The following is a 16,900-nucleotide window of genomic DNA, read 5'->3' as shown; positions in this document are numbered from 1 at the left end:
CAAGCAAAGAAACAAAAATCTCCTTAACAAAGAAAAACCTCAAACACCAAAAAAACCAAACAGAACACTAACAACAAAAAAACAAAGCCAGTGTCAAGTTCAGAAATCTTCATGACTGACAGAATAACAAGTCAGATCCCCTTTCTCCTATCTTTTAACACATTTAAATGTACAACAGTAGGGTGTCAGCAATGGATTCAGAACTGGTATTTGAGAAAAAAATGTGTAGTTACTGAAAATTTTCCTCATTATTGCTTCACAATATTATTGAAAAAGAGAAACCTTTTTGCCATCCAAAGTTAAATTCCATCTACTTAAACCACTTTATCTTGTAATTATTCCATTTTGTGCAGTACAAAGGAAAAAAAGAAATGGAGAGAAAAAGACTTATAAACAAAGTTGAACCTAAAACTAAGGTGAAGATTCTGTGGTACTTAAATTGTCTTCCAAGTACATGATATAATGTACAGAACAACAAAATAATAGAGACTGGATTATCTGAGTTAATCTTAAGCAAATCAATCCTGTGTGAAACTTTTCAGGCTCCTGACTACTGAAAGTGGCACAGTAGACTTGAAACTGTTTTCCAAGGAGTGTCTGTTACACCTGGAGGCTCTCTGCTCATGCTGCAGAAGCTCAGGTGTCCATGTCTTTGGCTATTAAAAATATGTGCTGTATTTCATATTACTTCAGATTGAAACAAATTGTTTCGTTCCTTTGGCACAGTGAAATCACAAAAACTGAATAATTCTGAGTGGGACAGAATTTGTAACCAATAACAAATTAAAATTATCTTTGTTGTCTTTGTTTTAGTGGCATACTAAAATGGAACAATGCAAAAGTATTTTTGTAGTAGTTAGTTCTCTTTGTTAATAAAAACTTTGACTAATTCTTTCTAATGTAGCAAGCTAATATTTGAAAATTTGAAATTTTCTGGCATCTGGCCTATTATAATCTGTTCTAGAAAGAAAAATGCTAGTATTCACAGGGAGCATTATTACATTATTAAAGGATTACATATCTAAGAACTTCTGATGATTCCATAATTTCAGGCACATTTACACTTTATGATGAGACACTGTCAGAAAATTTTTGGCAAGTTTCCTTTGAAAGAAAGTCAAAACAAAGATATCTCAGAAATTTTAAGCTGCTAAATTTTAGGTGCTTTAAAAATATTGGATTATTTTCTTTAGTATGATGTTGCCTAACTTGTTATTAGTGGCAGGTGAAAATGTTGCATAAAAAAAAAGCATCTGCAATGGTGTAGTAAAACAAGGAGAGTGTGGTGAAAGGAAGTTTTGAAACATGAAACAATTTTGAAATCTTATTAAATTGCCTTTTATCATAAGAAATTAGAATTGCGGTGAGGAAGAAAATGTTACTAGATTTTAAAGACTGGGCAAGTACTAATATGTTAGTTGATGCTTCAGTGTTCCAGAAAACTGGAAAAGTCTATTTCTAAAGATTATATCCTGTAGTCATAAGCAGCATTGTGATGGTACCCAACATATTTATAGTAAACAATAAGTAATACAGTAAGAAATAAATGCAAAAGCATACACAAATACATTAGCATTTTTTCTGATCAAAAAATACCAGTGAACACACATCTCTGAATATTTAAAATGCCTTTACGAGCTGCAGATTACTTAGCATTTAGAAACCTGCACACAATGATGAAGTTAGAATGTCATATAGAGATGAGTATTTCTGATAAAGTTTCTGCACAAGTATATATGCATACATACTAAAGTCTTGCTTTATGGTTCCAAATATGGATAGGAACATTAACTTTAGTTTCTTAATACTATAAGTTTCTTAAAACAAAAGCACAATTATTTCACTCACTTTTCAGTAAGAGGATTTTTGTCCTTTAGATCACAGAACCAAAATATTGTTAGAGCTGGAATGGACCTCTCAAGATCATCCAATCCCCCTGCCAAGGCATGGTCACCTAGAGTAGGTGACACAGGAACATATCCAGATGGTTTTGGAATGTCTCCAGAGAGGGAGACTCCATGACTACTCGGCAGGCTGTTACAGTGCTTGCACACCCTCAGTGTAAAGAATTTCTTCCTCATGCTGGTGTGGAACTTTCTGTGTTTTAGTTTATAACTGCTGATCCTTGTCCTGTCACTGGGCATTACTGGAAAGAGTCAGGCACCATCCTCTTAAGATATCACTTGCTTTGAGACATTTACATGCATTAATGAGATGCCTGCTCAGTCTTCTCCTCCAAACTAAACAGGCCCAGCTCCTGCAGTCTCTCCTCAGAGAGATGATGAGAGACTAAGAGAGATGGCCCAGACCCCAAATCATCTTTTTTGCCCTTTGCTGGACCCTCTCCAGGAGCTCCTTGTCTCTCTTGTACTGAGGAGCCCAGAACTGGACACAGATGCAACACTGTTCTTTCTAGAATCTGAGAGGTAAAAACCACATATACGCATACAAACATAGCTGTCAAAAGCATGAAAATATATTCCAAAGAGATTGTTAAAATCATTGCCAGCATACAATGCCCAAAGATAACATGAGAGAAAAAACAGATAAAAATAAAACTTGTATTGAATGCAAAAATATGCTGATTACTGTGGAGTCTTTCCTTGTGTGGCTATTTCCAAATGAGATTTATAAAATTAATTTTTAACTTCCGGTAAATTTAATTTATTTTCTCTGCACTGTCCCCATAATAGGATTTTCCCTTGTTCTTAACTCATTTCCCATTTGTCTCTTGGCTTCCAGAACTTTGTTTTCTCCTTCGAGCTTACAATTTAGGAATGTAATGTGTATGTTCTGAGGCTTAGTGATTGAAAAAATCTGCACTCAGTCAGCAGTCTGTTATATCAGCAACGTTTAATTGACTAGCCCAATGGCATGAAAGAAATGCACTGAAATACTAATTGACAATTCAAAATTTAGGATAGGTGGCAGAATCTCATAGTGTGTTAACTCTGTACTTACAAGGCATGCATCATGGGTTTTCATGGGTAAATGAAGGTTACAGCACATTCCTAAAAGGTTTTACACAAATACTGAGGTTTGTAGACTAGGAGTGTAGGAGTATACCTATTCAAATGTAAGAGTTGATTGGCCTAGTCCTAAATATTTTACTTTTATTATAATTGTTTGAAGTTGTTCTTTTTTTTGGAAATAGATACCTATACAGCAACTAATTAAAAAATATTTTAAAATAATATTATCTTCAAAATCTAGATGAATCAGTTAGTAGATTTGACTTGAAAATTTGCAATTGATTAGTGTTGCAGTGAATTCTGTCAGCCATATTGCTTCTGACTGCAGTCCAAAATTCTTTTATGTTTCTATATTTATTTGTATTTATTCTCCCTTAAAAATGCTTAGTATATAGATATATATAGCAGAAATAGCAACAGTCCTATACATTAGTTCTAATGAAATTTCTGAAAGTCCACTGTTATCATTTGACTGCAAGTCAAATATGAGGTTGACCTAGCCAAAAATTGTTCCACCCTGAAATAATAAGTACATTTTCATCTTTCTCATGCAAAATATTATTATCAAAACTATGCTAAAGTAGATTTGATGTTTTTTGCACTGTTGCCAAGAACATATATATGTGACACTGGAAAATTTGGAAGTTTTTCATTGCATATATGAAACTTCATATACTGACTTACTTATTCACATCTCAATGTCTTTTTTTTTTTTTTTAAGAATTCCTTCCTTCCCTCCCTCCCTCCCTCCCTTCTGCTAAATATTATTTTTTACTTTATTTTCCTCTGAGATATTAATTTCAATCATACTAAATGAGGGTAATGCAAGGAATTATTCACATGTAAATGCTAAACACTAACAGTATACTGTTACAACAGTAACAGTAACAATTTCTTTGTTTTCAGAGGAGAGATTGGTTCTCAAAAAACAACATCTATCAGAAGAATTCACCTAAGCCTGCAAAAAGTTAGGTATTTTCTTAAAATTGTCAGATCATTTACAGTGCCATGCAGAAGCATTTAAATGGAATGCTAAAGAGCATTTAAGTTCATCTATTATAGTTCCACTTCTGATTTCAGTCTTGGATGAAACCAAATCAAATTATTTAATTTATTTAATAACAGATGGAGGCTTCATGATTTAGGAAAGATTGAGACAGTGAAGAAACCTTCCTCATTTTGAAGAAGCGAGGGCCAGTGAGAGAGCTTACTGCTGTTAGAAACATTTAGAAAATGAAGAACCAGACTTGTCCTGGTGTGAACAGAGGTTAAAAGACAGGCTGGAACAAGGGAAATTCCATTTTGAATAGCATGTTTCACACTGATGATATTGAGGCTCCCAAAGGGCATTGCCTACAGAGACTGGGATTCCCACTCCTTTGAGATACTGGATGAAGATCAGCCAGATGAAGGTCATGATACAATTCCTCCCTGCTTCTCATAGGTAGGTGGATGGTGTGACCAGAGTCCTTTCTTACCTACTTATTCTAGAAATAATACATATGCTTAATTTCCTGAAATCTGATTTCTCATTTTCAGGTGAGTATCGTATATTGATCATAATATCATGATATATTGATCTAACACTGTTTGATTTAATAAAGTCAATGTTCAGAACAGCTTTCATAGGAATAGGTACTAGCAACTTTTCCTTTGATTCTTTGCAGGGTACAGAACCAGAGGCATTTCCTCAAAATATATGTTATTCTAGGGAATCCAGTTAAATCCCACATTAAAGTGAAAATATAAAGTAATTAGCATATGTTTTCTACTCCTCTAACTCCCCAAATTATATCCTTCCCAAAAGAGCTGTAGACAATAATTAGTATCAGTATTTTCATCAATTTGTGTACTTGTGGTTTTAAAAATTTAGCTTCTGTTTTCACTTTAGAACGTAAGTGGAGATTTTGTTTAGTGTTGACATCTTTTTACATATAAACAGTGGTACAAATGCTTCAATATTTACTCACAATTACTATACCTTGTTATGACTGCAGTTCAAATGCAAGTATGTATCAAAACATTAAAAACTGTAGTGTCATAAATCTCATGAAATGGCTACTTTTTTAAAAGCCTCTGTATACTTAAGTCACGATTTTCTATAGTTTCTTAGAAAAGTCCTATAGCTAAGTTATGACAATGACAAAAGATATCCTCTGGGTCAAACATGAGAGAAATTCATTTAGCATTAGTGAACCTGGTAAACTTTGAATAAAATAACGACTTTGTTCCTATTGTTTGCAGTGATCTCAGCTCTTGTGGGAAAATCGTATGTATGCAAAAACTTGAAGTTCTGTCATAACATGTCTACGTTAGTGCACAGATGTGTTATTGAATATTCTCTCCAAGCTTCTCTAGCTAAGAAATACCCATTGACAGAAAATCCACTGAAAGTGGCTGTAACGAGACATTGTAGTAGAGCTTTCTGACACCCTTGGTGTTCATCGAATGGCAAGGGACAGGAGCTAAAACACAGTGAATTTGTGAAAAGCTTTGATCAAGTTACACAGCTTGCAGTCTTTGAAACAGCTTCTGAGCAGCAGTTTATGAGTATGCATTGGAACAAAGAATTTTTTGTCAAAAGAATGTCATCAGGCACTCAAGGTAGGAGATGGAACTTTGTTCATATTTTTGGTCTTGATTCTGAAAATCCTTAATTCCAAATTCAAATGTTCATTTTGTAGCGAAGATGTTCCTCCTTTCAATGCTGGAAACCTGCCATGAACTTCCTCTTGGTCTGGGCCCTCTGTAGGAGTCCTTGCTGTAATCACATTGCCTGTGAGTCAGCTGGTATGCTGGAATATCATCTCAAAGGGGCAAGGAAAAAACTCCCAAATGTAGGTTAATTCTCAATGGCATAGTGCAATGACTTCCTTCTGTCTTTACATTAAAGCACTATTTTGTGCTTTAATGCAGCATGATTCTCCTCTTGGATTCCAGTGCAGCAGCTACATTTCTGCTTTCTCATACACTAAAAATTAACCCAAAGCCCATTGCCTGCTTCTAAACCCATGCTAATCAAGTTTATCCCTGAGGAAAAAATAAAAAATCAATTTACTGCATTCACTGGAACAATTATCAATTCTCATCAGTTATAATAACATGGATATAGGTGTCTTACACTCTCATAACCATTTCCTAGCCCCTAAAATGAAATTCTATTTTTCCTTTATGTTCCAAATCAGTTCCATACTCTGTAATAAATTCTATTTGATTTCTTTTAACAAATCATCTTACCTTGTCTATAGGAAAATCATATGTTCATTTTCCACAATAATTAACCTCACTTAATATATGGGTAGCAACAATTTCACCCAATCGTAGTAATCAGTCCAAAAAAATATGAATTGCATATTAATGGTGGTTTATTTACTATTAGGGGAGATGTTCTTTTTCTAAATGGAGAAGATATTTTTGTGTGTTTTAGTTTGGCTTTGGAGACTTTGGTATTGCAGACTGGACATGCAGTTGGGTGGCCTGCAGTAGCAGCCAACTTCTCACATCTTCAAAATCCTAAATGCAATGCTGCTTAATAGGAAAGTCTTCTCATACAGACTGTACTAAAACGTTGTGTTTGCCATTTTGTTCAAGTACAAACTTATGTTTTTGTGTGCCTCTTTTCTTGGAGAGGAAGGTCCCAGCTCACACGTGTCAAATTATCCATTTGCCCTTTAATATTAAGCCAAGCCCAAGTTTTTGGTTTACCCTTTCTTGCACACAGATTTCAGATCAAATAACTCAGGTTGCCCTCCTTCTGGCACATTATCATTATTGTACTAATGTTATTTATAATTTTTTTCCATTATAGTTCTTCATCTCCAACAATTTTCAGATTTTCTTCTGTTACTTGGCTTCTTTTGAGTTACTTTTTGATTTACAATTCTTAGCAGCCTTTGTTTTCTTCTATGTATGTAGGATTTTTTCTTTCATGATGCAGTTAGCCCTGAATATTTCAGCTCATAATTCCTTCTATAACAAATGGTCATTTGAAACACAAGAATGAGTGTTTGCTTCTTTTCATGGGGTAAAGAATCACCATGACAGCTCTCCCACACAGCTACTCTCTAAGCTCTTTGGCCTAAGCTGAATTTATAGGTACAGACAATTAATCATATTTTTTTCTGGGTACTCACATACTGCCAGTAGATAAATGGAGCATGTTAGGGGAAAATGCCATGAAGTTGAATGGCAAAGATTTGATCAGCTCAGTTAGTCTGTAATTACTAAAGTGAAAACTAACATGTGACTATGATACTGACACAGTTATTGAATGACACTGTAGTGTGATTTTCATGGTTTGAAATCAGCCAGCAACTAAGCCCTACGAGTTGCTCACTCAGTCCCCCACAGAGGGATGGGAGAGAATTAGGGAAAAATAAAAGTGAGAAGACTCTTGGATTGAGATAAATACAGTTTGTTGGTAAAGCAAAAGCCACACACACACAGGCAAAATTAAAACCAGGAATTATTTTGCCACTTCCCATGAACAGGTGTTCAGCCAGCCTCTTGAAAGCAGGGCTGCACATGAGTCATGGTTAATGGGGAAGACAAATGCCATAGCTCTGACAATTCCCATCTTCCTTCTTCTTTCCTTAGTTTTATATACTGAACATATGACCTTTATTACCAGGTACCTCTGGTTTGGAGCAGCTATCCTTCCTCAGAGCTCCGTGTGTACTTCCTGCGGTGTATATATATTCGGTGGCAGGGAAGTACGAATCACAGGAAAGAACTTGGGCACATGTAAGCCCTGCTCAGAAATAACTGAAACATCTCTACATTATCTACACCTTTCAGCAAAAATCCAAAACATAGTAGCTACAGTGAAGAACATTAACTCTGCTTAAGCCAAAACCAGCACAGGGATATTAGTAAGCAGCATACACCTTACTGTCACAGTGTTCAATAAAAATAATGTCATTCAGCAGCAAAGACAGGGTCTTCAAACAATGATGTAATAAATTCTGTCAGCAGGGTTGGCTATAATTATATTCTACTTATGAAGACTATTTTTGCACATAATCCTTCCAAACAGATTTCTATTTGCTTTGACTGTTTTAGAATACTTGTGTGGTTATTAGTGTTGTGTTTTTATCTCTTAATAAACAAAAAAAGAACTTTATTTCAACCTCAAGAAATAAGAGGAAAGAGTAAAAAAAATATTTTGAACCATGGGACCTTAAGCTAAACAATTTCTTTCTACCTCACTCTCCCCTGGCATCAATTTAAAAACCAATGTTATCTTTGTTTTAAAATATAACTTGATTTTAGGAAAGGTCTAAATGGCATTTATATATTATCTATTGTGTACTATTAAACTCAGTTTTGATCTCCAGGGTCTGTTCTATTAAATATGACATTAAAAACAGAACCTTAGCTTCACACCATACTAAATAACATCTTCCTTTTATCTATGTATATAATTGTGTCTATTCTCAGCTGAAGATACTGAAGTTACAGTTCATAAAAAATGTCAGCAATCCTTTTTTCAATGTAGAATAATACAGGGAATAGAAGAAAGGGGCATTGCAGGTGAGGTCTTCCTAAACCCTCCAGAAAGAATAATTTAAAGGATTCAGTCAAAAAGAAATAAATAAAAGTAATGAGTAAGGTTAGAGAAATAAAACAAATGGCAGAGAAATAATATTGGAAGAGAAGGGTAGAAATTTGGTAGAAATGATGCAAGATGTGCTGACAAATTCAGGCTAGAAGTGGGTCTTAAGATAAAAGTCTGTACCATACAGAGGTCTGAACAGAAGTCTTTCCTTTCCTTTGATTATCCTTTAAAGTGTGAAAAAGATAGCCCCTGGAAGGTTAATCCTCCCAGAAGGAGGTGAACGGAGAACAAGCTGAAGATGGGCTGAGATGAACAAACCAAGCCTGGGACAAAGTAACTGCAGGACCATTCACGAATTGTAGGATTTCATATTGTAACACACCTTCACTAGGATTCTGGACATTGTTACCTTTGCATTGCCTGCTGACAGGCTAGATAAATCCAGGAAAGGAGTTCTGGGCATGGTGAGACACAACAATGCAGACCACAAGATGCAGACGAAGGGGAGGAGTGAGGATTTGCTCTTTCCCCTGACCCGCTAATGAAATATTTCCCTGAAAGAGGTAAGAAACAGCCTTTAAGGTTGTGTGGTGCCTTTTGGTTGCTGCAAACTACCTCATAAACTTCTGATTCATCTGAAAACTTAGGAGTCTTTCTCCTCTCTCCTATTAGAGTTTTCTTCACTACAGCAGAGTTTCCAGTGCCAAAGTAACATCATAAAAACCATCCTAATTGTCCAGAGGTTCAACATAGTTGTTTTACGCACTCTATCATAGACCTATCTCTTCAAATTCACTGTTGTACCAAAATGAGCAATGTCCTTAATGATCACTTCCAAAACCATATCACTGGTTATCATAGCAAAAAAAATAATAAATTCAACTATAAATATTTTATTTTTAAAAAAAATTGATTTTTAATTTTCTTTCTTTCCATGTAAGGTGTTTCAATACAAATAATATTTGGCAATAATAGTATCAATGTATACTGAATACCCACTTCAATATTTATATCTAACACTGTTTTTTAAGAATTACTTTTTTTTTATCACATTTAAATTTGATTTTCTAGGAGACATTTAACATAGATTTAAACATTCTTAACATATAAATTAATCGTCTGGCTATTTAAATCCCAACTTTAAGCTGCTTCAGTAAATAGATTTCCTTAAGTGATTTTTTATTTACAAAAAAAATCAAGCTCCTAAAATTGAGTTGATTTTGGTTTTAATCAACAAAATATATATAGTTTCATTAACACTTCAAAAAACAAAACAAAATAACCAAAACCAATCACATTAAAAAACAAACCAACTAACAAATAAACCACCAAAACCTAGATAAAAATGTCCCTGGCTGTCAAAATATGGTAGAGAGTGTAAAAATCATCTTAGATTTGCAGTTACAAGAAAAAAGAAAAATTTGCATATTGTGTAACTGGATTTGGATTCTTAGAAACCTTGATTAGGCAAATGACCTGGTAATCTGTCTCACAGAAAGAAAATATTGTGTCTCCTTGCTTGGGCATTGCTCTGGTGGGTGGGGGGAGATGAGAGTGGGCATCAGAATTCAACATCTATTTTTAACCTGTACTGGGGAGTAATGTGAGAAGCAGAAACAGGACATTCTTTTTAAAAGCAGCTTGTGTGTATAACTTCCATAGTACCTTTGAATAAATCCCCCCAGACAAAGAGAAGATCATACATGGCCCTGAGAAGACAGGTAATTTTGCTGAACTACCCGATAAAAACCAAAAACAACAAAGCAATCAAGGAAAAAAAATCCTTAAATAAAATGGATATTCAAAAATCAGATTTTTTTTCAAAAAGTTACAAGTTTTTATAAGAGAAATGCCATATTGGGCATATTTTGGAAAGAGTTCTACTTCAAATTCCAAAACCCAACTAGTAGCAGAATAATGAAAGCTGCAGTTAAAATAGGTTGGCAGAATGAGGATGGAGAACACAAATATGATACTTAAAGTCAGTTTTTATTCATTAGCAAGCATACATATAGTCTTTGGAGTTAAAATAATTGATATGCATGTTGCAATTAACCTAAATTAAGAAAAAGTAAAATAATATTTAAGTGATTCAGGGCAAAATGACTCAATTTGTCACTACACTAAGTAACATGTATGTTCTAACAAGACTAAGAGCAGGCATATAAGGCTTATATATATATATATTAGGGATACAGAAATGCAAGAATTAATTATATTTCTCTTTTAACTTTGTACAATGAAGACAGATGTCAAAACTAAGTCTGCAGATACTCAAATGTTGTATGCAAGTACCTCCCTAGATTTCTTCTATTCTCTCAAATTTATTTGCAATCAATCAAAAAACTTCAACATGAGTGTAAGTATTTAAGTCAGATCAGCATGATGACTATGAATGTTTTCTTTCCTTACAAACACATATTGTGAGTGATACTTTGGGTGGGGCAGTTTTATACAAGGGTTATGGTGTATATAAAATAATATGGAACACTAATATACAAATAAAGGTAAAAACAGGTAGTAAGTTTGAAGTAGAAGCCATAGAAAGGGATGAAAAATTAAATACTTAAGTGGTCAATCTGCCTAAGAATATTAATTACAATTATTTAGCTGATTTTCTTAATACTTATGGATGCCAATAATACACAGAAATAGAAAAGTAGATGAACAAATTCCATGTAGTTTATTAATTTATTTCACCTCAGCATTTTTGCAAGATGTTTACAGTCATTACAATATTCAAATCCACTTATTATTTTAAGAAATATGTGAATGTACCTATGAGGATATTTCTGCTTGTGGTTAAATAGGTGATGCTGAGTGAATAATGATTTGGAAAATGGATCATAGTTACAAATATATTATAAGAACTCAGGGCTTTGTAGCTTTGATCTCAAGAACAGTCCCTGGTTTTATGTAAAAACCTCTACATGATAATCTGACAGACACTGGGAAATAAAGGATAAGTATGTCAGTATTAAAGTATTTGAATTTTTTTTTTTCTCATTTTTGTCTTACAAGCTCTTTTATCAATATTCTGAAAATCTTCTCCTGGTATCATCAGACATCCTTCCTGTTTACATGATCAAAATTGTATATTCAATATGCAAAGATAAAGAAAAGTAGTGCATATATCTGTAGACAGACAGAGAAAGAGAGAAAGAGTATATCACAAACTCCCATTTGTTATTACTACATTCTCAATCAAATTCAACGAGTGGAGTGTCTTTTAGTTTCAATGGTTCCATGTCTTATTTCATTTGCATTGGTTCATTTATTCACCATGTATTGAAGACTATGTACGAGAAGGAACATAAGTCCTTTAAAGGACTTTCCAAAAATGAGAGATTTTGCTTCATGCAAAATTGTCAAATGCTTGTTCTGAAAGACAAGGATAACAGGTTTTTGCTGCTGTTTGGATTTTACCTTTTTCCCAAAGCTCTTTGAGTTTTTACAGGTTATTTGCTCGAATCTTGTGATGCATGTCCGAATTGGGTTGTATAGCTGGTTGGTGTGCTTTGTTTTCAGTCTTAGACCACAGTTGTTAAATTGAAAGAATGAAAGCAATTTACAGGTATACCACATCTGAAATAAAGAATTCTAGGTAACTGACTTTTATACAAACTCCTTTAAAGAGGAGGGATTAAACAAGAAAACAGGGAAAAGAAGAGGAAAGCATACTCCTTGGAATTGCCTTAGGCAATGCCTCAATTCACACTCTTTTGCAAATCTTTTGCTACCCATCAGAGGTTCTGTATTGTACAGTGGTCCCCTGTATCTTCAGGTCATTCTTCCACTGATACACCTTCCCTCCCTGCCCCTCACAAATGCTTAAATAAAAAAGATAAATTTGATTTATTCCTGTTCAGGCAAGGACAGGAAACAGTCTCCAACTCAAAAAATTCACATACACATGGTAAGGGATGACATAATACTCTCAAATCATATGAAAGTGTTGAGTAGGTGACTATTTCAATCATCATGAAATCATGAAATTATAGAGTTTTTGATATTTGGTGAAATCAGGAGGAGCACCAATAAGACTTTTACATTGGACTTCTGGAGGGCAGACTTTGGCCTATTTAGGAGACTTATTCAGAGAGTTCCCTGTGAAGCAGCCCTTAAAAACAAAGGAGCTCAGGAAAGGTGGGTTAAAAAAGGTGTGCTTCAAAACAGAGATCTTGAGGGCACAGGAACAGACTGTCCCTGTGTGCTGAAAGACAAGTCAACAAAGTAAACATCCAGCCTGGATGGGCAAGGAGGTTTTGGAGGAACTTAGGAATAAAAAGAGGATATATCATCTTTGGAAGGAGGGTCAGGTCTCTCCGGAAATATTTAAGGGGGCTGCTACAGCATGTAGGAAAAAAATTAGGGAGTCCAAAACTCAGTTTGAACTTAAAATGGTGACTTCTGTAAAGGATAATAAAAATTGTTTCTACAAATGTATTAATGGCAAAAGGAAGGGTAAGACCAACCTTTGTTCTTTATTAGATGCTGGAGGGAATTTAGTAACTGCAGATGAGAAGAAGGCAGAAGTGCTCAATGCCTTCTTTGCCTCAGTTTTTAGTGGGAAAACAGCTTGCCTTCTGGACAACTGTCCTCTTGGGTTGGTTGATGGTGTCAGGGAGCAGAATGGTCCCCCTGTTACCCAGGAGGAGGCAGTCAGGGAACTGCTGAGATGTTTGGATATTCATAAATCAATGGGCCCAAATGGGATCCATCCTAGGGTGATGAGGGAGCTGGCAGATGAGCTTGTGAAGCTGCTCTCCATCATTTACCAACAGTCCTGGCTCACTGGTGAGGTTCCAGATGACTGGAAGCTGGCCAATGTGACATCCATTCAAAAAAAAGGGTGGGAAGGAGGATCCTGGTAATTTTAGGCCAGTCAGCCTGACCTCAGTACCCAGTAAGGTAATGGAGCTGTTTATACTGAGTGCCATCACACAGCAGACACAGGATGGCCAGGGTATCAGACCCAGCCAGCGTGGGCTTAGGAGAGGTAGGTTGTGTTTGGCCAACCTGATCTCCTTTTATGACCAGGTGACCCACCTGGTGGATGCAGGAAGGGCTGTGGATGTTGTCTGTTTGGACTTCAGCAAGGCCTTTGACACTGTCTCCCACAGCACACTGCAAATCATACCTCTTTCCCATCTCAAGCTGCACGGAGGATTTATGCATAACAGCAACAAGTTCTTCACATCCTGCAACATCTTATTTTGAAACGTTGAATATGTTCAGAAGAGAATATATGGATAAGTCCAAACACACGAACACAAAGGATTACCCAGGCACACTTGCAGAAGTCAGATCAATATGATATCCTAGGTACTGATATCTCAGAACATTTGAAGTACCCTTTTGCTTGTAATTTCTCGTGGATTTTTTTCTAAAAGATTCTAAAAGATGGCAGACTGAGTTCTGATGGGTACCTCTGGAGATACGTAGGCCAACTCCGTGCTCTGACCAGGGTTGGTCAGATAAGTTTTCTCCAAATTCTATCCTGTCCAGTTTGCATGTTTCCAGGGATGGAGGTGCCACACTATGCAGGGAAACTATGGCAAATGTAGAATCATAGAACAATAAAATTATTAAGGTTGGAAACAACCTCCAAGATCATCAAGTCCAACCTTTGAACAAACACAACAACATCAATTAAACTGTAGATCTAGCTGCAACATCTAGTGATTACTTGAACAATTCCAGGGGTGGTGACTCCACCACCTCCCTAAGCAGTACCTTACAGCACATGAAAATTCTTCCTATGAAGAAATTATTCCTGATGTCCAACCTGAACCTACCATGGCTTGAGGCCACTTCCTCTAGTCCTGTCATCAGTTGCTTGGGACAAGTGTCTGACCCCCACCCTTGCTGCAATCACCTTTTAGGTAGTTCTTGGGAATTATAAGCTCCCTTAGCCTCTTCTAGGCTAAACACTCCCAATTCTCACAGGTTCTCTTCATATGACTTACTCCTTAGACCCTTCACCAGCTTCACCTGGGCCTCCCTTGTTAACCAGGACTGAAGATAAATGATGGTGAGCAGCTTGGTGAGCTCTTCCTCCACTCCCTCAATATGCTTGGGTGAATCCCATCCAGTCCCATATACTTGTGATTGCCCAAGTGGCACAGCAGGTCATTAACTACTTCCTCCTGGACAGCATGGGGTCTGTTCTGATCCTCATCCCTGTCTACCAGGGCTGGCTGCCCCGAGGATAGCTGGGCTTTCTGATAATGACTGAGGCAAAGCACATTAAGTACCTCTGTAATGTTTATTCAGCCTCACAGTAATAGCACTTTCTCAACATCCCTGAAAAATTACATTTATTATTGGGTGCTTCGTTTCATACTTTGAGGAACATGATATGATCATGGGAATACAAAGCTAAGGATTGCTGAGAATATTCTCTATTGACCTGGACACATGAAGTTACTAACAAAGTTCAAAGGATATGTGTGGTGCAAAAAATGAACAAAATCCAAAGCTTTGTTTGGAAAATGAAATTAAATACAGTTTTGATACTTATTTGCCTAAAAAGAAAAAAAAACCAAAAAAACAACCAACCAACCAAACATAAAAAACCAACAAAACACACACATACATGAAAAACACACGTAAAAAATAAGAAGGATTTTTCCCTTAAAACACTTAAATGCAATATGACCATAACATAAGCTGACTGCAATGAAAACACTGGAAACATATTGTCCAGCTAGATGGACCTGTGATTGATCTGACTCATTGTTATAGATGCTTCAAGAAACTTGGTTAAAGTCTGATCTTGTACTTTTCATAAAGCTAGGCCAGATTAAAAAGGTAAAAATGCACCTAAAACTGAAAATAAACACATTTGTCTTTTAAAAGGTACTTAGATCAAAATACTTAGTAGTGTGAAAAAATATTAATAATCTTAAGTAAAACTTTCATGGTATGAGAAGTCAGAGTAATCTCAGTCAGCCACAAGAGAAGAGTCCATTAAGGGTATGTTTTGTGATTATATTGATGGACTGAGAGCATTTCCCTGCTTCCTGTGCCCTAATACATCACAGCCATCACTGTGATATCACTGGATATTAAAGAGCTGGACTACAAGTCATGGCTTCTGCAGGAAGGAGATCCATGTGCTCTAGTCCTTATGTAATAAGGCAGAATCCCAGGACTCCCTGAGAGTGTATCACTTGACATCACTTGGCTTAGGTAAGCCCTGCAAGTAAATTAAGAAAAGTTTTTAGAGAATTATTCTGTTGCAAGGATCAAAGTGCAGGGAAGATAGTTAACTGAAAAGAGAAATAACACTATTTTTTTCTTAATTTTTCTAATCTAGTTTTTATGAGTACTTTTGTAATACTGTTGTTCAAGCACTAATATCTTTTGAGCAATCTTGCAGACCGTGATTTTGCACCAATGTTGGCTAACAGCAGGAAGACCAGTATGAGATCACTAGAAGGTCCCCACTATAGGTAAGATTCTCTTTATTTTGCTTTGTTTACTTTGAATTTTGATGATGTTAAACTTCCTCCCTGAAGCTGAAATAAATCCAGTTAGTATTTCAAGCAGATGTTGAGACTCACATACATAAAACTTACATGGGCAAAATATTTTTCCCCCCCTTGAGGACTGTAAGATCATAGTGCTGCTATTTGTTCTCTCCTCTGCAAAGAGCAGCCTAGCAGCAATTATTTTATGGTTCCACAAGTCCCCTTCCGGAAGGAAGATGAAAGCAGAGGACTTCCGTTCATATAATACTGTAAAAAATTACTTTACATATTACAGTTCTGCAAACAGACAATATTTTTTCCTCTGAGATGTACTACTTTATTATCTTTATTATCTTACGTTAAGAATTTTCCATTTTTTAGTAAATCAAAAGCATTAAAACAAATCTAAAAAGAAAATCAGCATCATGGTGAGCAGAACTTCTCATCTTGTTTCAGCTGGATGGTTTTTGCAAGGTTGTATGAAATTGCTCCTTAATTTTGCAATAATAATTTTTCATTTAATTATACTGATAAAGTTGAATAAAATACCTTTTAGAACTTTTAGACAGGTAATAAAACTTTCCACACACTGTCTTGATGCATATTTATATATATGCACATAAATGCATTTATCCCAAGAACCTGACCTATTACTCCCTTATTCAGGCCAGATTGAAAGGACATAACGCTTTATTTTGTGGGGTTTGGGATTTTTCTGTTTGCTTGTTTTATTTATTTTCTTTTTTTTTTTTTGATTCACAACACTTACATTTTTCTTGTTGTCACGAAATTAGTCTTTGAGGAAGTAGGAACCAGTTATAGTTAAGATAATATTCACTAAATTATATCAAACGAAACACAAAATCCCCACGAAAGCTCCACCTCACAAACCTGCA

This window comes from Poecile atricapillus, chromosome Z, assembly GCF_030490865.1.
Source record: "Poecile atricapillus isolate bPoeAtr1 chromosome Z, bPoeAtr1.hap1, whole genome shotgun sequence".
NCBI lineage: Eukaryota > Metazoa > Chordata > Aves > Passeriformes > Paridae > Poecile > Poecile atricapillus.
Note: the sequence above shows the minus strand (reverse complement) of the source record.